General features: G+C 39.7%; 1 protein-coding gene and 1 long non-coding RNA gene across 2 annotated transcripts in view; one reads left to right on the forward strand and one right to left on the reverse strand.

Annotated features, from left to right (window-relative positions):
• NCKAP5 (NCK-associated protein 5) overlaps nucleotides 1-24176 on the reverse strand; it is an 846875-nt gene that overhangs the window by 242888 nt on the left and 579811 nt on the right. The gene's annotated exons all lie outside the window — the stretch shown is intronic.
• On the forward strand, nucleotides 4733-20818 carry LOC105508781. Its single transcript, XR_001001328.1, has 2 exons — nucleotides 4733-4826; nucleotides 19192-20818. It is a non-coding gene; the product is annotated as an uncharacterized LOC105508781 (long non-coding RNA).

Genomic DNA, 24176 nt, shown 5'->3' on the forward strand with positions numbered 1-24176 from the left:
CCTGTCTCATGACAGGGACCTGACCCACTCACCGAAATAACTGCACATGATTCATGGATCTTTCAAGAAACAAACTGCTAGCTGTTTCAGACTCACGTCTTACAAACTGATAAAGCACTTGTAATGCAGGTCTTCAAAACATGTCTTCTATTTTCTTTTCTTAAAGTCTAATCTTTACACTCTTCCTGATGCTCTAGCTCAGCCAGCATCCATCTAGGAAATCAATTCCAGTGCACTACAATTCACTTAAAAAATGTAAATTTGGTTGACACTCTGACTTTCTGGTAAATTTTAGTTCACCGTTGACTTTTATATTTTATGATACTATTCTTTTAAGTTTCTGCCTCTCTTGTATCAGGTAGTAGTCTTTCCTTCTTGCAAAATTCCAAGTCCTTTAAAAATCAGATTTTGTTGGTGAACTTCCTATGTGATATTTTAGTTAAAATATCTCACTGTGACCTTCCCTTTTTCCTACTGCAGTTCAAAAGGCTTGTTGTTGTGTTTGCATGCGTGTATATACATGCAAATGCTGGCACTGTTTGCTGAGCATTTCCCACATAGATGGACATATTGTCCTTTGCCCTCCTAACTGAACTCTATAAGCAGATAAAGGGCCCTGGTTCCCCTCCTGAAGAGGTAACAGAGAATTCTGCAGCACAAAAAGGAAAAAGATTTATTATTCCCTGGATCCTATTACACACATCTGCTGAACTCCCCCATGGCTCCTGTAGACTGCAGGACTGTTGATTAGTGGGTCCTCCCAGGCCTTCCAAGCTCCCTGAGAGCTGGCCAGTTGCTGCTTCTTGCTAGTGGTTGGAGGCATGCCTACAGTGTCTGCCTGGAGGAGCCTGTGAGCTGGGAATATCCGCTGAAACTACCAATCTGAGCCATTAAAGAAAACTGGTGAAAGAGCCGTGTTACAAAAGAGTACACACAGTTATCTATTCAGCAGAGGGCAAGCTCTCAAACCCTTCTGTGCAAAGTCAGATGCTGGCCTGTGGTGACTGTGTGGCAGTGAGAGAAAGAGGCAGGCTTGGGCACCTCTAACAGGACCATATGGGGACTGCTGTGCTGAAGTGAGCCAAGCTCTTGCTCTCTGTGGCACAGTGCCTTTGGGAAAAGTCATCACATAGTCCAGAGGAAGAAATGCATCCTATCCTAGACTTGGCACATAATACCATTTTATTCAAGTACATGAATATGAAAATGCATTCAAATAAAGAACCCACAATAAAACTTTGGACACTCCATCAGGGTTTTTCAGAATATATAGATAGATTTCATCTGTAGAGCCTTCAACCCTCTGCGGACTATGTTTCTTTTCAGAGCCCGTCCATGACATCATAGTTGCTCCATGAACATTCTGATATCTTATTTCTTTTTTTTGAGATGGAGTCTCGCTCTGTCACCCGGGCTGGAGTGCAGTGGCCGGATCTCAGCTCACTGCAAGCTCCGCCTCCCGGATTTACACCATTCTCCTGCCTCAGCCTCCTGAGTAGCTGGGACTACAAGCGCCCGCTACCTCGCCCAGCTAGTTTTTGTATTTTTAGTAGAGACGAGGTTTCACCATGTTAGCCAGGATGGTCTTGATCTCCTGACCTCGTGATCTGCCCGTCTCGGCCTCCCAAAGTGCTGGGATTACAGGCTTGAGCCACCGCACCCGGCCTTTCCTGAAGATTAAGTAGTGTGTACGTATCTACAAACTGCCCTGCTTCCTATGGTTCCCTTGATGCTGATTTGCTTCCTTAAGCCTTCCTTCCTTCCAAACCATGAATTAGGTCCTTCCAGAGGCTAAGAATTAAGGTCACAATTAAGGTGACTCCCTCATTGTTTCCTCTGCTTTCAGAAGGGGGAAAATACTTCTAGGACAAGCCAAGAATTTATCAGATGCTCTGCTTTCGGCAGCCTGAAATTTTCAGCAGGAACACGATAGCTGAAATCCCATGTCACTACTTCTATTAATGCTTCCTTTTAAATCAGGTGAGATTAACAAGCCTCCCCCTGCATACTCTGGCTCTAGTTTTATTTCACATCCCTCCTAATTTGTGCTTTGAAATGATATAGAATTTTTGAACACAATTTCACAAATTTCCAGTTTGCTTTCGAATTTGAATGTTATCCCTACAGAACATTAGAAAGCACTCAGTGTTTAATAACCTAATAATTTAACATGCTGCCCTCAAACTACTATGGTTTCTTCCCTATACTTAAGACTTGGACCTAAGACTTGTCTCAATAAATTATTCAGCTACCATCACCAGGGCCTTTTAGCTACGATATACCCTGGTGATCGTAGCTGAATCATTTATTGAGACAGCTCTTATTTGTTGATTACCCACTATGTGCCAGGTTCCTACATGACACAGTCAATCCACACAGAAATGTTATATGTTAATCATGCACATCTAGCTTGCAAATAAGATAAAGAGACTTTAACAAATTAAATAACATAAACACAGATCTATCAATGTTTAGGCCATGTCATGGATAAGAGAGATTCTAGAGCCAGATGGAACCTGGGTCATTATACTGTTTATTAGCTGTGTGATCTCAGGTGTGACGCTTAACCTCTCAGTGACTTGGTACCCTTATATATTGACTAGAGACAAGAGGAACAATAATGTGGTTTTATGAAGAATAAAGAAGAGGTGAAAAGTGATAGAATATGCCTGCTACCTAGTTAGCTCTCAATACATGTTAGCTGTCATCTTAATTTTGGTTTACACTTATAAATCAATTTTTTTCCATAAGGCTGGTTCTAAGCATTATAGACGTAAATGATCACTTTGGGAGGTGGACACTGATAAAGAGTATCGGCTGGGTTCTGCGGCTTTGCTTCCCACCAAAATGCCTCTTGCACATTATGCAAGACAGTACCTTGCATAATAAACATTTGAATATTTGAATAAACAAGCTTTCAGATTTTAATATATGTTTGGAAATATCCACAAAGAACAGGGCTCATGTTGACTGCATGGAGAAAACTCTGTCATAATTTTCCATTCTCTCTATCCTCTATTAGCATACTTATCCTCTTCTTCAATCTATAAGTAAATTTGAAAAATAATGGAATTCAGATTTATTTATGAAAATGAATCTGCTTCTTCGTTTAGCCCAATGGGCTCAGTTGGTGATATTTCCCAAGGGGTCCTTTTAAGATTCTTAAAGTAAACATATAGTTAAAACTCGCACCAGTTTAATACACCTTGAAAAATAAGCATAAGAGCCTTAATTGCCTTTTTCTTGGCATACATCAATTTCTACACATAAAAATGCAGTACTGAATAATAGCAGTAAGCCAAATTTCTTTCAAATAGCACATCTGTGTGAATACTAGCTGTCCATTATGTTTCTTAAAATCTAGGAGGCTAAATCATATGTGTGAAAAGAAACTTCATAATAAAATTTAAAAAGCCTAATTCTTGTGCAAAGAAAAAAGGCACAGAAATGTTTCTTTTTAAATTAATATAAAGCCTTCCCACACGCTCCAAAATAGTAACAAGTTTATGTTAATATAACTCATTCTGTAGTCTTTTATGACAAAAATTTTAGGAGAAAAATGTAATGAAGTGTAAAATACAAGCAAGATGGGAGAAGAAATTTGTGGAAATTTTAACTGGTCTATTTTTTAAGTAGAAATTGACAATTCCTGAGATAGCCCTGTTTTCTCTTTGGCCCCCTTTCACAAATAGTCTCATGGACTAATACTACCTTTAAAATACAACTGCAATATAGACTCTCTGAAACCTGCATGCTGGGGTTAGGGCCAGGAGAGCTGTGTTTTAAAACTGAGAACACAATGGGATCTTGTACCACAGCAACAAGAAAGGATTTCTGAATTCTATGACCACTGAAGGTCCTCAGCACTTTAAGACCTGTGCATTTCACCACCCAATAATTTCATTTCAATAAAAAGGAGATCGTTTTGTAAATCTGATGGGTCACTAAGAAGTGAATGCTGCTCAAGGCCACCAGATAAAAAGCCTATCAGGAGGAAGTATGATAGCCCTGGATATGTGTATTTTGTGGCTTCATCCTTAGAGTAACATTGCTGTATGATGACATCCCAGAAAGATCATAGCTCCTATCCTAAGTGTCCTGAAAGGCAATCTAAGATATTGCCAGAACTCAGCCAGTCAGCCATCAAGTAAAGCTATGGTCAAAAATTAAAAAAAAAAAAAAAAGCCTACTGCATACCTTCTATTTCAGCAATTAGGCCTCTAGGTATTCATCTAAGGAAATAATCTAAATGTTTGTTTAAAATGTGCACAAACAGAAGGGTGCTTGCTGCTGCACCAGACATGTGATGAACCTAAGACTGGATAGACCATCTGACGGATCTGCCAGACTCGTGGCTAAGGGCATCCAGGGTCTCCTTCCCGAGTTTAAACCATGGGGAAGGAAGTCTGAATGGTGAGCAGTGGCATACTGTGCAGAGCTTATCAGACGAGAAGATGAGAGGCCGTCCTGTGTGCTGCACAGCCTGACCTAGTGTGATTCCTATGGAGACAGGAGCAGGAGGCTAAAGGGGATGAGGCTATTTCCAAACATGATTTGGGAACTGCTGTTCTAGTCACCAGAATCCTACTTTGGGGTGCAGGAGGGAAAGGCGTGTTCCCATCATTTTCTTGGACAGGAATCAGGGTGATGGCAAAGCAACAGGGGCTACATCCTGGGAACAAGGCATTGCAGAACTCTCAGGATAAGCAGTTGTGGAATATTGGGAACACAGAATACAGCCCAATGGGTGGGGCATCAGAATCCCTGGGGGGTGCCCCGAGTAGTGGTCACAAAGAGGGGCCTTCACTAAGCTGCTTTCAATCCAGGTTTGTGTGTGAGGGCGTGTCAGTCACAAATGGAAGATGATGTTTTTATGACTGTATGTACGAATGTCCTGGGAACTTCTGAAATAACTGGGGGGAAGTTTCTTGTGGGGAAGAGTCAGCAGAGCCCCTGTGTCTGTTGGGAGTGGGGGAAGATGGAAAAGAGTTAGCCACATTCAGTTTCTTAATGTGATCTAATCTGGCCCCAGAGGCAGATGGCTTAGGGAGACTTGGGGATAATATTTATAATACAGTAAATTTGGAAACTGATAAAATACCCAACACTAGAGGGCTGGTTAAGTGAATTATCACACATCCAAACAATGTGAGGCGGGGCTATGACTCAAAGAATAAATGTGTATACTTCCTGTGTATTTCACAGCCTCACTACACTCATTCTCACTTTTACCCCCAGGGAACCCTTAGACCTCAGTGAGCAGAGGCAATGCTCAGAGAAATCCACTGCCAAAGACAAGACAGAAATATTCATGTTTGCAGAGCTTGCCCTCTTTTTTTTATCAGCAAGCAAAGATGAGAAATACTACTGCGAAAGGCAAATGGGGATAGGCATTTGATAAGAACTTCCCCAGGCATAGGCTGACCGTAGAATTTGTGATCGAACGTGACAGAGGGTGTTAGCCGGATGAGTAACTGGGACTTAGAGTACTTTACTTTGCAGGGCTGGTTGATCCTAGGCCGCTGTTACAAATGGATCACTATGTAACCATTAAACTGACAGCGTAAAAACACACATCATAAAGTGGGAAGGTTCCACTGTGACATTATTAAAAATCACGTTACAAAAAAGGCTTGTACTGTAGGACCCCATTAAAATAGGAAGAGGTATAGAGAAGAATGACTGGAAGTCTAGACACCAAAAAGTATGACTATTTCTGAATTAACTGTATAAAAGGTTATTTGAATTCTGTGGTTTTCCGTCTTTCTATTAATGGACATTTATTGCTTGTAAAATTAAAGTTTATATTAAAATGTGAAAGAAAGTTAGTTGACTTAGGACCAAAAGGGCAGTTTATATGTGGCACTAGCTGCTTAATTTTGAAATTCAATTTCTAGACCACATTTGGAATCACCACTACGGTCTTACTATGGACTCAAATGATTATTTTCTCAAGGGTATGATCTGTATCTTATTTCATCTCTTTACTTTTTTGGAGGGGTTAGAACAACCCAGTTTGCAGCCATGATGTAGGTTAGCATGTGGCCGCCTTCCTGGGTAAATCAAATTGAAATATTCTACTTTAAGTCTTGATTCTCTAATGCAAAATTTATGGAAGTGCAAGGGTGGAGTAGACCCAATAATTATGACAACTAACATTTACGGAATGGTTTCTATGTACCTGTGTGCCAGGCACTGTTGTAGACTCTTTGTGTGCTTTATTTAATTCTCACAATAATCATATGGCAAAGGAACTCTTAACATCCCTTGTTTACAGATAAGACAGCTAAGCAGAAAGATGTGTAGTGACTTGTCCAAGGTAACTGAAAATATGTAATCTACTCTTGATCTGCCAGGGCTTTGATGAGACTAGCAAGCCACTCTTGAGTTTGGCAGGAAAATGACTTATAATACTTTTCAGTGCTTCATTAAGATTTTAGAAAATGACTTTTAAAAACTTTAATATATACTTTTGATAACTCATTTATAAGATCCATACACTTGGCTGCTCATTATAATTTACACCATGTTCTGATGTTATCCAGAAGAGGGCATTAAAATGATAGTCCATAGCCCTTATTTAACTGCCAGGATTGGTAATTTTCATTTTGTCCTATAACCTATTGGGTCAGTTTGCTCGTTTGTTATAAAAACTTGAGAACATTTTAGTAAAGACATCTTTTTCTGCTTTGAAATTCATAATAGTTGATTATCATTAGTATCTACAGTTGCTAACTTGAAGAACAAACATAAACTAGGCAAATACAGGGAAAATGTTATTTCACATTTGACTTTATTGGCTGCAGAGATGGGCAAACAGCCCTACAGGTGCACCTTTGTCCACCTGTGGGGCTTAAACGTCCAGCTTCCATGAGCTCTTTATTGAGGCCATCAGAAACACAGGCCTGTGACTCTGATTCCTTTTAATGTGTCTTTGGGCTCCAAACCATAAGACTTCTCTCCAATCACTCTGTCGCTTAACTCTAAATCCCACTTATACCATTTCATAAATTTAGTTTCTCTGGGGATCCTCCTCCTCCTCTGCAGGATGACCAATTTAAATCACCCCTAAATCATCACATTAAACACTAGCTATCACTGGCTGCAAGGGAGCCAAGAAGTAGATTATACCAAGTCTTAAAATGCTGTCCATGCCTTTTTAATTTTACCATAAAATCAGAGATAGCTATTTTATCATGAAGGATTTAATAAGTTTACCTTTTAAACTAATGGACTATAATGGGCTCCTTAAATTTTGCATGTAAAAACCCATGGGTTGGGAAACTTTCAATTTCTCCTTAATAACTCATCACTATAAATCAGATTCCTTTAATATACTATGCATCAACATTGCAGTGAGCTCAGAAGGATCTGGTACCATTTTCTTCCTGACGTGTCAGCCACAAGGAAAGGCTGGTTTATTTCTGAAAGGTAGTACTCAAAGCAATTTCATTTTATTTCCCTCTACAGAAGATATCAGATATTTAAGCACTCCCATAAAAGATCTACCCTTAGGTATTTCAGAATGACCTGTTCCTTGAGGATTTCCTTGGTTTCTTTCTTGCTAGAGAAGAAATTAAAAGAAATAGATCTTAGGGTTTGTCATGGTACATTCAGCATATATTTTGTAATACTGTTTTTTTTGATAGCCAGTAGTTAAATATTAACAGAACACATTTATTGGATCATTTCTCCTCCAATTAAAATATAACACTAATCATTATAATGATGATGACATTATAACATCCATAATGATGATGACAATGCATTATAAAATAACAACGATAACTTGGTCCTTCTCCAAAGCTTTGTATTTCTCTAGATTTCTAAAACAATAACAAAAAAGACAGTAAAACACAAGTGATTCAAAGGACAGTATAATGTAGATAACAATGCTTTCTGAAGATCCCAAGTTTAGAAATAGCCATGAAAAGAAATTCCAAGTTTAGAAATAGCCATGAAAAGAAATTGCTTCCTGAATAACATAGTAAATCACAATCTGATGCCTAAAGGCTTTTGATAGTGAAAGGTCTGCACATTGCCAAATATTGGGATGAAAGCTTCATGTTTACAAATATCTGGTATCAAACAAAACAAGAATATTCCCAATTCATCTGGACTTGCCACCATGGTAAGTCACAAATTATCTGGGTTAACTTCTTAAACAAATGATGAATTTATTGTTTCATTTCATGGGCCTACAAACCACAGTCAAAGAGGGAAACAGCAATTGTCCAACTTCTTTTCCATCAACCTAACTAATATGGCAATTCATATAGCAAAGTGGATTTGCAGTGACAAGAGAGGAAGCCAATTCACATGTATGGGTGGAGTGGTGATACAGCCTTCTTGGTCTGGGGGATGGAGAAGGGAAAGAAAAATGCACTTTCAGGTAGAGCACTTCCAGGATGGTGTTTACTTCAGCTAAAAATTGATCAATTACCCTGCCACAAAGAATACCAAGATTACAACACAGCATATAATCAAAGAAGGTGGAGGTGCAGAGGCCCTGGCAGAGACTGTGTTTGTCCACCTTGCTTTGAATGTGTGTTCTACACAGCAGCACATGTAGCTTGCTGGAGTCTGCACCTGGAGAGAAGGGTGGGTGGGAACCACTGCTGACAGAGAGTCATTCACTGAACACGCAAACTGGCTAAAGGAAATTAATGTTAACACCAATCACAGGATTAAATACACAACATTTGATGCAAAATCAATAGGGGGATGATGGTATGGCTTCTGAAAACAGCTGGAGTTCACCTTAAAGAAATCAGATCCGCAACGACAGACAAGAAGAAAGGAAGAGAAAAAGGGCAGAAGAAAGAGAAGGGAAGAAAAAGATAAGGAAAAAAATGAGAAGGAATAAAGAAAACATGGTCTCTAGAAGAGGAAATCTATACTTCTACAGGACCGTGCATCCACTCCAGGGAAATTTAGGGCTTATATGAAATACAGAAATTTGACTCAAAGTCACTGGAAGATGCTGAGTCTATTTTTCACACAGCTCCAGAATGAGCAGTAAGCATCTGCAAAGTTATGAAGAGAGGCCAAGTCTTGCTTGTGTCTACCTTAGTCATCAAAGGGCAGAAAAGGGACCTCTGTGGCCTGGATGCTGTTGCTTGTTGGAATGTGCCTTGCTGGAGCCAATTTCAAAATCCAAGTAGCAAGTTCATGGTTCCTTGGCTACTGCCTGCATACCTACATTGCTCACCTGAGTGGACCACCAGGACCCACCGTATTCCCCTCTGCCCCTTGCCATCTGGGCTTTCCATTTTTTTTTCTTTTAAATTAAGTTCCTATGCTATTTCATGGCAGGAAGGTTTGTGTGATGTATCTATGCCAGCTCTGAAGTCAGACAGGTCACAACTCAGTTTCACCATTTCAACTGGATGCTTATGTGACCAGGGGCAGGTTACCGGTCCTCTCTGAGGTCCTGGGTAGGAATAACAACACATACCACAGAGGAGGAGCTGATTGCTCATTTTGCTTTCACACGCTGGAAACGTTCACAATTATTCTCCATCCCACACCATGTGTTGAGTACTACCAGTGGGTTACATCATCATGTAAAAAGTTAGGCATGGAAAAGAGGACCCCCTTTTGTTGATGGATTTTACTAAAAAAAAAAAAAGTGGGAGACAAAGGGAAAGGAGATGGCCAAGAATTAAGAAAGTTCCTGGAAGAAAATTCAACACTTGCCTGGGAGTGCTGTGTGTTGACTTTCCACAGCATGAGGCCTGGTTCTAGGGTCTGTATGTCACATTCCATTGAGAGCTCACAGATATATATATATATATATATGGAAGAACTTATATATATAAGTTAACATATATATAAACATATATAAACATTACATATATATGGAAGAACTAGGCTGTCCTTTGAGGGCTGGGTCCTTCTGCTCATTAGCTCAGAATGCACCTCTCTATTCTCCTTATTTAAAACTGTATTAAACTGACAATTCTACTTGATTGAGATCCTGATTTTCCTTGTGGCATTTAGGCCTTAGTGTATGGCACCACAGTTAAATATCATCAACTCCCAGCCCACTAGTGTGAAATCTAAGAATCAAAGTCCATCATTAGCAGGAAAGACATTGACTGAAACATACACATTCCCAGAGAAGATCTTCTCATCCTTAAACCCTTCCTTGGGTTTTCTCATCCTCTCACAAAGCTTTATCTGCCATTCCTAGGTTGATGAATTCTCAAAGTAAACCCCACAGGAACCACATGTACCAAATTGAACTCTTTATCTCTCTCTCCAATCTCCTCTGTTGTGGAGGAGCCAGAAACGAGGGCATAATCCTCCTTCTCCAAGGCATGGAGACCTCCTTCTCACCCAACACTCCCACCTGAAGCAGACCCTCAATCCTATAGATTCTCCCTGTTTAACATTCCTCAAACATGTATCCCACTGCAACTAATTATAACTTCTTTCTTTATTGTAAACTGGCTTCTCAGATTCCAGGATAGCTTAACATAGCATCCCCATAACAAATACTTATTGAGTTGTCTACTAGGTGCTAGAAATATGCAGGTGGATAAGTAAAGAGCCATCGCAATGCCACAAGGACAGTGAGTATATGATGCTATTGGGCATGCACGGGAGGGATGTTTAACCTAGTCATGGATAGCTCAGAGAAGGCCTCCTGGAGGAAGTGGCAATCATCCTGCCTTTGAAGGCAGAGTGTAGGTGTGTTAGCCAGCTATAGCATCAACTGATGTTTCCTGAGCCAACACCAATTACCCATCTTTGGGAAAGAGTACCTTGACTTACTAGGAACCTCTTTACCTACCCCACAATCACTGTTCCTGTGATTTGGTTGGAGCTGACCCCAATATGGCACCTCTACTCCTCCCGCTTTCCAGGAAAGTGATACAGGTTTGGCCACTCGGTGCATTCCAACCCCATGGCCTCAGTGACTGTTTCAGAGATGAGCCCATGACTCTAATAGAGCCAATATCAGGACTTTTGCTGGTAGGTGCTTAGTTTCCCTGGACACGACTGAGAGCCCAAGATGTAGGTCTAGAAATGTCGGCCACTATTTTGCCACCCTGTACTGAGAGTATGCTTGAGAACAGAGCAGAGAGATGGACAGAGAAAGACACCTGATTCTGATGATACCATGTGGGTTCACGAACACAGTTATGCAGGGAGCTACTTCTGAACAAATACACTGCCAGAACCAGTGTGAGTTAAGTTTTCTGCCATTTTTAACTAAGAAAGTTCTTACTAATGCACTAAGGAGGAAAAGAGTATTCTAGGAGGAGGGAATCATACATGCAAAAGCCCGGAGACCAAGAAACTTTGACCCATTCTATGCACAAAGTTCTGTGAGACCAGCGAGTAGGAGAGAAGAGTCACTTGGAGAAGCAGCTAGAGAAGTTAAGAGCCAGCCTTTTCCAATAGAGTGTTGTTCTGCCAGAGTCAATGTCATAAAATGCAAATGTGATCATGCAATTCCTCTCCCCTGCTTAAAATACTTTAATGAGACCCCAAAGGTTTTAGGATGAAGTTCAAACCCATTAGCTTGGCACCCAAGACTTTTGATGACCTGGCTGTTCCTTCTCTCTCTGGACTCATCTCCCACATCTCTCCCATGGCAACCCGTGCTCCAGCTAAATTAAACTACTTGCAGTTTTCCAAACAGGGCACACTGTTTCAAGCCTTTGTGCCTTCATATTACAATACATTATAGAATTTAATCCTCACAAGGGCCCCCATGAAGTGCATATTATTACCTTGATTTTCCCAGATGTATAGAGAAGTTGAGGAACCTCAAAAATCATACAGCCAGCAAGACAGAGATCTAGGATTTGAACACATATATCTGACACCAAAGCTCTCCTTCTTTCTTTTCTACTCCCACTCATCCCAGTTCTTTCAGCTTCTGGTCATGGATCTCTATGTTGCACAGCCTGGTCTTTTAATGGAATCAATAAAATTTCAGAATTTCAGGAGTGGGGGCTGGAGGGATGCACAGTGTTCAATTTAAAGCTACTTTGCTACTAAAATCAACACAACTGCATCTTCTTCTTCCAGTCTGCATTTTTTTAAGCATCTCCTTCATGCCAGGCACTATATGGAAGGATGGTGCTACAGAGGTAAACTAATCCAGCTGCAGTCCTTGCCTTCACGGGCTTTCAGTAAAGTAACGTACTCCTCACACTTAATTCTCCTGAGAAGGCTTCCTGGATACACTTGAGAATGAATGCCAATTTGCTTATACAGACACATGGAACTCCATCACTGCTGTTGCTGAGAAAATATCACCAGCTACATTATTTTCAACTGCTGCCCATGAGTTATATCAGAGATTAATTGATCAGCTAAATGGGAAAATGCAGAGAATAGACCAGGAATAAATCGATGAAGGAAAAAGTGTGCTGTGTCTTCTAAACCTGGGATCAATTGTGTTACAGCTCACTCAGAGAGGTACTAGATTGCAAAACAGCCTGCTTGCAAGGGGTCATGGATAGGGCAAATCACCGGATTAACGACATACGAAATTTTCATTCTCTTATTTATAACCAATTTCTCACTAAAGTGAACAACATTTCTTAATGGTACTAATTCTGCAGAAGAACAAACTAGAAATGTTTTCTTTTCTTCTAATTGGGACAAAACTGATCATCACCTAATAGGCTCTTTACAGAGAATAGAAGGAACTAAACTAAAAAGAATGCTCAGCACAAATTGGACACCAAGAATTAAATGAAAATAAAAGGACAGTTTTATTTCATTTTTAGCTCAGATCTTTAAAGGTGCTGCTAGAAATATCTAATACTTGTTTTTATAATTCTCATTTGATAGAAAAAACTAATTATTATTAAAAATTGTAATAAAAATGAGAAAGGATTGTCAAGAAGTGAAAAATTAAAAGGGAAATTTCCAATGTTGAAAAAGCACCTTTTATGAACATAAAAATATATCAGTCTGCCCTCCCCTTACCATATCTGGATGGGGTCTGACACATTAAAAGCTGGATGTTAGCCCAGTTAGCCTGAATGAGAAGTGATTCAGGAACCACCAGACATAAACCAAATGGCTGGCCCATAACCAGTGAGTGAAAGATGCTTGCTGTCCAGTAGGGTCTGCAGAGCCAAGTGGTCACAGTGCCCAGGGAAGCCCCCTTGGGCAGGCGACCCCCACAAACATCAGCTGCTACTCCTGGACAGGGGCTTTTACAGTCCTGAAAATGCTATGCTACACAAGAGACATCCTGTGAGTGAAAAAGCCATTATTCCATCCAGGAAAAAGATTATTTTTTTCCATAACTGCAGTGGCCATCAAAAAATGGATTCATTTTTCTTGTGCTGTACTCTAGGCCCATAAAATAGTTTCAGGATCTCAAAAAGACGATGTTGTAGATGGAAGTTTTGTTGCAGTGAGCCAGCCAGAAGTGAGAATGACTTTAAAAGACTGAGTTTTTAAAATGGTCTAAACCCAAAGGTTAAGGAAATATAAAATATTACAGATAGGTTACTCCTTTTGTGCTGTGTGAGTTAATCACGTTTATTCAATGAGTCCCACTTTAAATGCAGCATGTCAAATCCTAAAATAGTGTTCTTAATTCTTTTAAAATTACATGACATTTTCTCTTATCAACATAGGCCAATAAAATACAAACAGGCATAACTGGTGCAAGACAACCCTTAACAGCTAGTCCAGGTTAATCCGTGGGCATGGATTAGATTATGAAAGGTTTAAATAACCAATCTCAAAGTCTTACACGTGCATCAGGGATTTCATTTGACTAGCTTAGTGATTATTTGAGTGTTAACCAGAGTCACTTGAGAGGCTAGAAAACCCATATGCCAAATCACGTTCAATTACATGAGACCTGGGGAGGTCTTTCTTGAACTGAAGAATTAACACGAAAAAAATACTAAGGAATATTTTCATTATAGATTTAAGGCTGTTAAGTAGATTGGGACGGATTTTTTTTTTTTTTTAAGCTAAGGGTGAAAAAATAGAGATTTAGTGAAAATAAGTTAGGGCAAAATAGCACCTTGTGATTTAGAATTTTATGTTTTGCATCTCACATCCCTAGAGAGGCTGGCTGTGTCTTAGAAAAAGCAGTGATTTGCTTCTTTTGGAGGCAGTGGTCCTCAACCTTTTTGGCACCAAGGACTAGTTTCGTGAAGAAAATTTTTCCATGGACTTGGTTGGGGGGTGGGGAATGGTTTTGGGATGAAACTGTTTCACCTCGGATCATCAGGCATTAGATTCTCACAAGGAGTGCACAACCTAGATCCCTCACATGTGAAGTTCACAATAGGGTTTACACTCTCATAAGAATCTAATGCTGGCCAGGCGCAGTGGCTCACACCTGTAATCCCAGCACTTTGGGAGGCTAAGGCGGGCAGATCACAAGGTCAGGAGATCGAGACCATCCTGGCTAACACGGTGAAACCCTATCTCTACTAAAAATACAAAAAAAAAAAAAAATTAGCCAGGTGTGGTCACAGGCACCTATAGTCCCAGCTAGTCAGGAGGCTGAGGCAGAAGAATGGCATGAACCTGGGAGGTGGAGCTTGCAGTGAGCCAAGACTGCACCACTGCACTCCAGCCTGGGGGACAGAGCGAGACTCTGTCGCAAAAAAAAAAAAAAAAATATAATGCTGCCACTGATCTGATAGGAGGCAGAGCTCAGGCAATAATGCTCTCTCACCCACCAGCCCACTGCTCACCTCCTACTGTGTGGCCTGGTTCCTAACAGGCCACAGACAGGTAACAGGTCTGTGGCCCGGGGGTTGGGGACCCCTCTTTTGGGGGACAGTTAATCCTAAAGTTCATCTTTAATAGTCAAGAAAGTAACTTTGCCAAGAGTGACAAATCAAGGTAGGGGAGACAAAGTTCTAAAATCAAGATTTCCTGACCACTAGGTGTTACATTTTTTACTAATATTTTCTAAACAATTTTATGGATTTAGGGGATACAAGTGCAGTTGTGTTACATGGATATATTGTGTAGTAGAAGTCTGAACTTTTAGTGTAGCCATCACCGGAAGAGTGCACATTGTATCCATTAAGTAATTTCTCATCCTCTTCCCTCTCCCACTCTCCCACCACTCTGGGTCTTCAGTGATTGCATACACTCTATGTCCATGCGTACACATTATTTAGTTCCTACTTATAAGCAAGAAATTGTGATATTTCATATTCTGTTTCTGTTTCTGAATTATTTCACTTAAGATAATGGCCTTCCGTTCCATCCACATCGCTGCAAAAGATATGATTTCATTCCTTTTAATAGCCAACTAGTATTCCATTGTGTGTATATACCACATTTTATCCATTCATCCACCGATGGACACTTAGGGTTGTGAATAGTGCTGATATAAACACATAAGTACAGGTATCTTTTTATATGATGATTTATTTTCTTTGAGGTAGATACTGAGTAGTGGAATTGCTGGGTCAAATGGTGTTCTACTTTCAGTTGTTTGAGAAATGTGCAAACCATTTTCCATAGAGGCTATACTGACCTATGTTCCCACAAATAGTGTAAAAGTGCTCTCTTTTCTCTGCATCTCACCAACATTTGTTTTTGTCTTTGGTTTTTGTCTTTTTAATAATAGTCATCTGATGAATGTAAGATAATATCTCATTGTGGTTTTAATTTGCATTTCTCCAATGATTAGTAATGTTTAGCATGTTTTTTCATTGCTTTTGGCCATCTGTATGTCTTCTTTTGAAAAATATCTATTCACGTACTTTGCCCACTTTTTAATGGGGTTATTTGTGGATTTTTGTTGTTGTTGCTGATTTCCTTATAAATCTGGATATTTGTTCCATGTCGTAGTCACAGTTTGCTAATATTTTATCCCATTCTGCAGGTTGTCTCTTCACTCGTTTATTTCCTTTGCTGTGGAGAAGCTGTTTAGTTTTATTAAGTTCCATTTGTCAATTTTTGTTTTTGTTGCTTGTGATTTTGAGGTCTTAATAGAGAATTATTTGACTAGACCCATGTCCAAAAGAGGTTTCCCTAGGTTTCATTCTAGTTATTTTAATAGTTTCAGATATTACATTTAAGGCTTTGATTCATCATTATTAATTTTTGCATGTGGTGAGAGACAGGGGTCCAATTTCATTCTTCTGCATATGGCAATTTAATTTTCCCAGCACCATTTATTGAAAAGTGTATTCTCAGTGTATGTTTCTGTCAACTTTGTCAAAAATCAGTTGGCTGTAGGTGTGTGGCTTCATTTCTGGGTTCTCTATTCTGTTCCTTTGACCTATGTGTCTATTTTTATAGAAGTACCATGCTGTTTCGGTTACTATTGCCTCAAAGTATAATTTGAGGTCAGGTAATGTGATGTCTAAATTTGCTCTTTTTGCTTAGAGTTGCTTTGGCTATTCAGGCTCTTTTGGTTCCATATTACTTTTAGGATTTCTTTTCCCAATTCTGTGAAAAATGACATTGGTATTTTGATAGGGATTACACTGAATATACAGATTGCTTTAGGCAGTATAGTCATTTTAACAATATTAAGTCTTCTGATCCATGTGCATGGAATATTTTTCCACTTGTTTGTGTCATCTACAATTTCCTTTATCACTGTTGTGTAGTTTTCCTCATAGAGGTCTTTCATCTCTTTGGTTAAACATATTTCCAGGGTTCTTTTGTTTGTTTGTTTGTTTTTGCAGTAAAATTAAATGGGATTGACTTGTGGATTTGGTTCTCAGCTTATTATTGGTGTATAAAAATGCCACTGATTTTTGTATTTTGATTTTGTATCGTAAAACTTTACTAAATTTATTTATTAAATCTAAGAGTTTCTGGAGACATCTTTAAAGTTTTCTAGGCATAAGATCATATCATCAGTGAACAGAGATAATGGGCTTTAATACTAAGAAGTTAGGCAAAGGGGTTCACCAAGATAAGTTCTCCTTCTATACCTTCTACTATTTCTCACGGAAAAGTGGCAGAGCCATATTTTCATGAACTTTCTTGTATGTCGACTCATAATTGTTTCCCACTTTCACATGTATAAAATATATCTGTTTCTTCAGTAAAAGCTAAATTTCTCATCCTTCCCTGACGCTTCTCTGAATCCTTTCTATAGCGCTTTGTGCATGGTTTTTTGTGTTTTTTTTGAGACAGAGTCTCACTCTGTTGCCCAGGCTGGAGTGCAGTGGTGCGATCTCCACTCACTACAAGCTCTGCTGCCTCCCGGGTTAATGTTATTCTCCTGCCTCAGCCTTCCTAGAAGCTGGGACTACAGGTGCCCACCACCACACCCAGCTAATTTTTTTGTATTTTCAGTAGAGATGGGGTTTCGCGTGTTCGCCAGGATGGTCTCGATCTCCTGACCTCGTGATCCGCCCGCCTCAGCCTCCCAAAGTGCTGGGATTACAGGCGTGAGCCACCGCGCCCGGCCTGTGCATGGTTTTAGAATACAGTAGGAAATAGCACAGGGTAGTGTTTAAGAGGTCAGACTGCTTGGGAATCAATTTCAGCTTTACCACTTGTTAGCTGACTGACCTTGAATAAGGTAGTTAACTCCTCTGTGCCTCAGTATGTACATCTGTAAGATGGTTATAATAATACAATTATAAGGTTATAGGGAGAATGAAATGAATTATTACTGAAGCTCTTAGAACAACATCTGGCACATGGTAAGCTTTACGCATGACAAATTAAGATAAAATGCTTGCTGAACGACCAAATGTTTCTTTGCACCTACACTAATTAATATTGCTCATTAATTGATGAGGCTTCCCTCACCAAGACATGGTTTGTGTCTTTGCTAAACTGTGAAAAACTCTATCTCTTCTTTGAGATACGTGGAAAGATAAATAATAGCTATGACACATATACCTATCTTGTAAGGTGCTTTGTAATTATTTATTACTTGCTGAAAAACTCAAGTGGGCAAGGAGAAGAACAAGGCAGTCATGTTAACATCTAAACCTCATTAAAGTTTCATCTTCTTTTAAAGTCCAGGAAGACAAATGAGTTACCAGAGGAATTTCCTTTCCTCTGTAAGGCTTATGCAGGAATTTGAACATAACTATTAAAGTAAACTAAATGAGATTTAGTAAATGGCCAAATAACACTGTGGTGGGAGCCAAGGGAGCAGACAGAAGCAAACTATCAAGTTTGGGTATGAATTTCAAAGTCTAAGATGAAATTATACGTAGTCTAACTTCAAGACTCATGTGTGGTAGCTCACGTCTATAATCCCAGCACTTTGGGAGACCAAGGCAGGAGAATAGCTAGAGGCCAGGAGTTCAAGATTAGCCTGGGAAATATTGTTAGACCCCTTCTCTACCAAACCAAAACAAAACAAAATTAGTTGGGCATAATGGTGTGCACCTGTAAACCCAATGTGATGGTATCTGGAGCAAACAGTGGAGCCGCCATGCAGAGCACTCTCCCTTTCTACCACGTGAGAACACAACAAGCAAGACGAGAGAACTCTGCAGACCAGAGGCAAGCTCTCCCCTAACACAGAATCTGCCAGCACATTGAGTTTGGATTTCGCAGCCTCCACAACTATGAGAAAAGAATGTTTATTGTTCACACCACCTAGTCTATGGTATTTTATTATGTAAGCCCAAAATAAGACAGAGGCAATGAAAACACACACACACACACACACACACACACACACACACAATACTTGCTCTAACCTATGAGTGTTTGATACAGAATATTCTCAAAATTCACAATTAAACTAGAGAATTTCTGGCTCTTTATGCAGATGTGATTGGCTTTGCTTGATCTGTGTTACCTGAGTTAACAAACAAAAGGTTAAAAATTGTTCATATTTCAGAATCTGAAAAGTATTTTGGGAGTACAATTTAAGAAAATGAAATATAAAATATTATGCTTCTCAGGAGAACTGTTTTAAAAGTTGCATCAAAGGGAAGCTATGTGCAGAGGAATAAAGCCACAGCTGCCTTCTTCATCTTTGTGAGAACAGTTCTTTAGGGTCTAGGAACAAGCACAGTAAAGCTCTGTGGAACTCTGCCTCATGATCATTAACAGATGTGCTCTCTACCATACTGGGGTAAATCAAACTCAGAATGATTTGCCTCATTTCTTTACTTCTCTCAGTTTTGTCTTCTCTTCTGCTCCATGTTCTTTTCCTATTATTGGTCACTGTGCTGGTGTGACATGTCAACTTGGCTATGGTAAACTACATTTTCTCTGAATTCCCTTTGTGGTATATTTCAGATTAGGGTGAGCCACAAGAAAAATTCTTGGAAGATATGAGTGGTGGGCGTCAAACAACAGCTGTTGTGTAGCTCACACATGTTGTTGCTAATCTGCTGGTTTTTAAACTTGTGAGCTGACCTGTCTGAGAGCATGCCTTGTGGACTTCAAGCTCCAGCATGAGATCCAGTGATAACAGCCTTGCAGAGACTACTTCATCAGCCTCCACAATGGTATAAGCCAGCTCCCTGTAACAAATCTTGCACTGGTTCTGCTTCCCTGGTTGAAATTTGAATAGAGTCCCTCTATTAACCAGGACGACCCTGTCGCAGTAACTGGTTATCTCCAGTCACCTGGCTGGTAGATTCCTCCAAATCTACGGGGAAGGACTAAAGGGCCCCCAAGAGGCTACAGTGATGGTGTGATCATTCATTTTATGTGTCAACTTGAGTGGGCTGAAGGATACCCAGAAAGCTGGCAAAACATTATTTGGGAGGGTATCTAGGAAGATGTTTCCAGAAGAGATTAGTATCAAAATCTGTAGACAGAGTAAAGAAGATCTGCCCTCCCCAGTGTGGGCAGGCATCATTCAATCACTTGATGGTGCAGAAAAGGTAAAAAGGTGGAAGAAGGACAAATTCTCCCTCCTTTTGAACTGAGACATCCATCTTCTGCAGAAAGGCATAGGAGCTCCTGGCTCTCAAGCCTTCAGACTCTGGAACTTCTACCAGTGGCCTCCCAGCTCTCAGGACTTTGGACTTCATCTGAATTACACCCCTGGCTTTCCTGGTTTTCCAGCTGCAGATGGCAGATCATGAGACTTCTCAGCCTCCATAATCATGTGAGCTAATTCCCATATTAAACCTCCTCTCCTGCCTCTCTGTGTATCCTACAGTTTCTGTTTCTCTGAAGAATCCTGACTATACCAACAACTTGGAAATTTGGAAGTAACAGGTAATAACAATGATGCTGGGGACAGAAACATGACAGGTACACAGCATGTACTAAATGTAGGTTCCCAGTACTACAGACTCATTTTTTCTTACCAACCACCCTATAAAATAGGTACTCTTATTTTATTTTCCTCTGTACTCTGAGGCACACATAGGTGAAATGACTTGCTGGTAAGCAGAAAGCCAAAATTTAAACTCATGCATTCTGGCTCCAGAATCTGTGCTCTCCAATACTATTCCACCGCTCCAAATCAACCCAAATGTAATGGTTTCCATCCTCTGGCTACCCTGCCTTTTAGAAATTTTTCACAACAGAAAAGCAGTGTGCTAGCCTGTGACAGTGCAGTCAGGAAACTTCAGTTCTAGTCCTGGTTTCACCACTGACTGGCTGTTGTTAAAGCAAACTAAATATGGCCTGAGAAGGACCCCATAGTTCTGTATGTGAGTGATTGTGGATGAACTGTAACCTAGCTTAACAGGCAGACTAATAGGCCTAATAATAGGCTAATAGACTAATAGGCCAAGCTCTAACCAGTCCAGCCATCTGTTCCTCACTTCCAATTTCTGTATGTCATTTCCCTTTTCTTTCCCTTCTACCACGTGGTTGTGCTGGAGTCTCTGTGAATCTGCTGTGATACTAGGGTCTGCCCGATTATCGAATCGTTCATTGTTCAATTAAACACCTTTAAATTTAATTTGGGTGAAGTTTTTATTTTATCACTGTATAGCATTGCGCAGGTCACGCTAACTTCCTTATTTGTGAAATGATCTCGGTGCCCTCTTCCAGCTATAAAAGTTCACAATTCTATGGTGTGAAAGTTCTGATTATAATGTTAAAAGATCTTTGGAAAAAAGCTGCTCTATGCAATAAAATTGGGTAATAAAAACTACAACTGTATATTTGACTTCCTTGCATTTATTTTTCAGCCTCTTCCTACCTCAAAAATTATTCTGTAGCTCCCTAGGTAATTATAACAGTGATTTTAACCCTTTCCAATTGTGAGAGCCCTATTAATCACACACATGCAAAAAGTTGTGAAATTCCATAGAAGAAAAATACAAAACTGTAAGTTGAGAAAAAATATGATAGAAGGACATGTTACACTTGATAATGCTTTTAAGTAAAGTTAAATTTCACTAATTATAACAACATCTAGAGATATTTGGAAAAGAGTGCATATTCACCGTACAGGAAAAACTTTATGGAGTTACTGACCTACGAGATTCTTACAGTTACCTCTTGGTTTCCCTGTGGGTTCTCAGTTCCCACTCTAGACAGTTTTGGTGAGCTCCTCACTGGTAATCACCTATTACAATTGTATGCAACTTGTTGAATGTAACCATGTTAAAATCAATATATGCTGAAAGTCAAAAGGAGGACTGTTTTATATGCCACAGCTTTATCCTCTTTAGACTTACTGCCTATTTTTGTTTTGTTTTGTTTGTTTGTTTCATGGTTTTTAAACTGATAGATTTTTGGTAAGTATTATAAAAGTTTCTGATCTGGAAAAGTATCACCTTCTCCTCTTTGTTTTTCTTTCTTTCTTTCTTTGTGTGTGTGTGTGTGTGTGTGTGTTGGTCAGGGGGGTCTTCATTGTCATTGAACAAAAGTTCCCCTAATTGTTAAAAAAACAAGAGGCAAGCATCAAGTTAGAGACAGGGAAAAAGTACAGAGCGGAAAACAATTTTAAAAATTGGATAATCAGTCTATGAAGAGTAGAGCTGGCCACTTTTAAAGACCAAAGTCCAAAAAAAGTCTTTAAGAATTGATAACACCAAAGGTTATAAACTGCTCCTGGCACTCTCCGGAAGGGTTAAGGCAGCCCTGCAACGGGAAAGCTGACGACTGCTCAGTAGAAGGCAGATACCATGTGAACAGTCGCACTAGCTGTTTTTCTTGGGTCTGAGCCTATGCCTAGAAGGGGTTTACTTTTTACACAAAAGAGAAGAAACATACTATGATAATTCTGAATATACATCCTAGAACCCACTGCTTAAAGAACACACAGAAAAAAAGAAGTTCATGCAACCATCCCCAGGAAGTTACCAAAATTCATTCTTAGTTCCCATCTGGGGACAACCCTGATGAGATACTGAAAGGAAAGAAAAGAAGGTTAAAGGTAAACAGGTATAGTTCAATATCACTACTTTAGGCAAATCTTTCCTGATTATTGTCTACTTTTTTTTTTTTTTGAGATGGAGTCTTGCTCTGTCGCCCAGGCTGGAGTGCAGTGGTGCGATCTCAGCTCACTGCAAGCTCCGTCTCCCGGGTTCATGCCATTCTCTGGCCGCAGCCTCCTGAGTAGCTGGGACTACAGGCACCTGCCACCACACCTGGCTAATGTTTTTGTATTTTTAGTAGAGATGGGGTTTTACCGTGTTAGCCAGGATGGTCTTGATCTCTTGACCTCATGATCCGCCCAGCGTGGCCTCCCAAAGTGCTGGGATTATCCTCTACTTCTAATCCTCAACCATGAGCTGAAACACCCTCACTTCTTCTCTATTTTGCCACACTTCTGTTATACACAACCATGGTTTGCACTATAAATATATGGTACCTCTCTGTCTCTCCCATTAGACCATGAACGAGCATAGAGGAACTGGGTCTCGTTCATTGATCTGTTCCTAGTTCCTAGCATGGTATCTAACATATGGGAACTGCTCAGTGAATGGGAAATGGAATTAAATGTATCTGTTAGTTTACTCTAGAGATCCAAATTTCAGGTAGGAATCCACGGGAAATTTTTCCAAGTACACATAACAATGATCAAACACTGTGTTTCCCAGGGATTGATGATAACTGCCTTTAATTGTATTTAAAAGTAGGTAGTATTGATTATTTTGAAATGTCAGAAAAGACAACGGCAAAAAGTCTTCACTTTGGCTGTGATCCCAATTACAATTCTTCAACCCAACAGAAATAGCTTTGATCTGATCAAAATGTATGAGTTTCTTTTTTTGTCACCATAATTTAAAGACAGAAAAATGGTATTTAGGATTTACATATACATGTGGAGTTCAACCTCATTATGATGATTGTACTGAGAAGCCAGGGAGTTCTGAATCATAAATGCATTTTCAGAAAAGAATTGTATTTTCAGAGGGAAAGAAAAAAAAAAGAGCTACAACAATAGCTCTAATTTAACTGGAGACGTTCACTACACAATCCCCAAAGAGCAGGATAAATTGTCGAGAGCATCAGCAGACTGTCTATTCATTTGGCATATTAGCATGAAAGGGGGCTTTTTGCCCAGTGGAGCCCAACTTCTTCTCTACAGGATCTTGCTTTTGAGATCTTTGAAACAAGTATTTCAAATACAGCACACTGAGATTTGCTGTAATCCTAACTATGGCATTAGAAAAGTCATTATAACTTTATGCATAAGTTGCTGGTGTATGGCCAAGTCAGAAATCTTGCCCTGAAGACCAACATCTACATAATAAGAGAAAATAGATACGTGTGCAGCCAATTATTAGATACCTCTGGTGATGGCAACTAGAAACTATGTGAAGTCATGGATAATTCAACGTGATAACAATCACTATATGGAAAAAAATGTTCCTGGCTCATGCCTGAAATCCCAGCATTTTCGGAGATTCAGGCGGGCAGATCACGTGAGGTCAGGAGCAGCCTGGCCAACATGGTGAAACCCCATCTCTACTAAAAATACAAAAATTAGCCAGACATAGTGGCAGGTACCTGTAATCCCAGCTACTGGGGAGGCTGAGGCACGAGAATTGCTTGAACCTAGAGGTGAAAGTTGCAGTGAGTCGAGATCATGTTGCTGCACTCCAGCTTGGGTGACAGAGAGAGACTCTGTCTCAAAAAAAGAAAATTTTGTAAAAAATTTAACAATGACCCCACACTAAAACTATGAAAATCAAAGTTAAAGAAACAAAACCTTTTAAATCAATTTATTTTACCTTAATATATTAAAACATGTACATTTGTTAGACATTTATTAAAGACCTATTTGGTGCCAGACAAGGGTGATCACCTCTAAGACCCATAAACAAGGAGTTGTAAACGTTACCTAATGTGATGTGCCATCT

This window comes from Colobus angolensis, unplaced genomic scaffold, assembly GCF_000951035.1.
Source record: "Colobus angolensis palliatus isolate OR3802 unplaced genomic scaffold, Cang.pa_1.0 Scaffold168, whole genome shotgun sequence".
Taxonomy (NCBI): Eukaryota; Metazoa; Chordata; class Mammalia; order Primates; family Cercopithecidae; genus Colobus; species Colobus angolensis.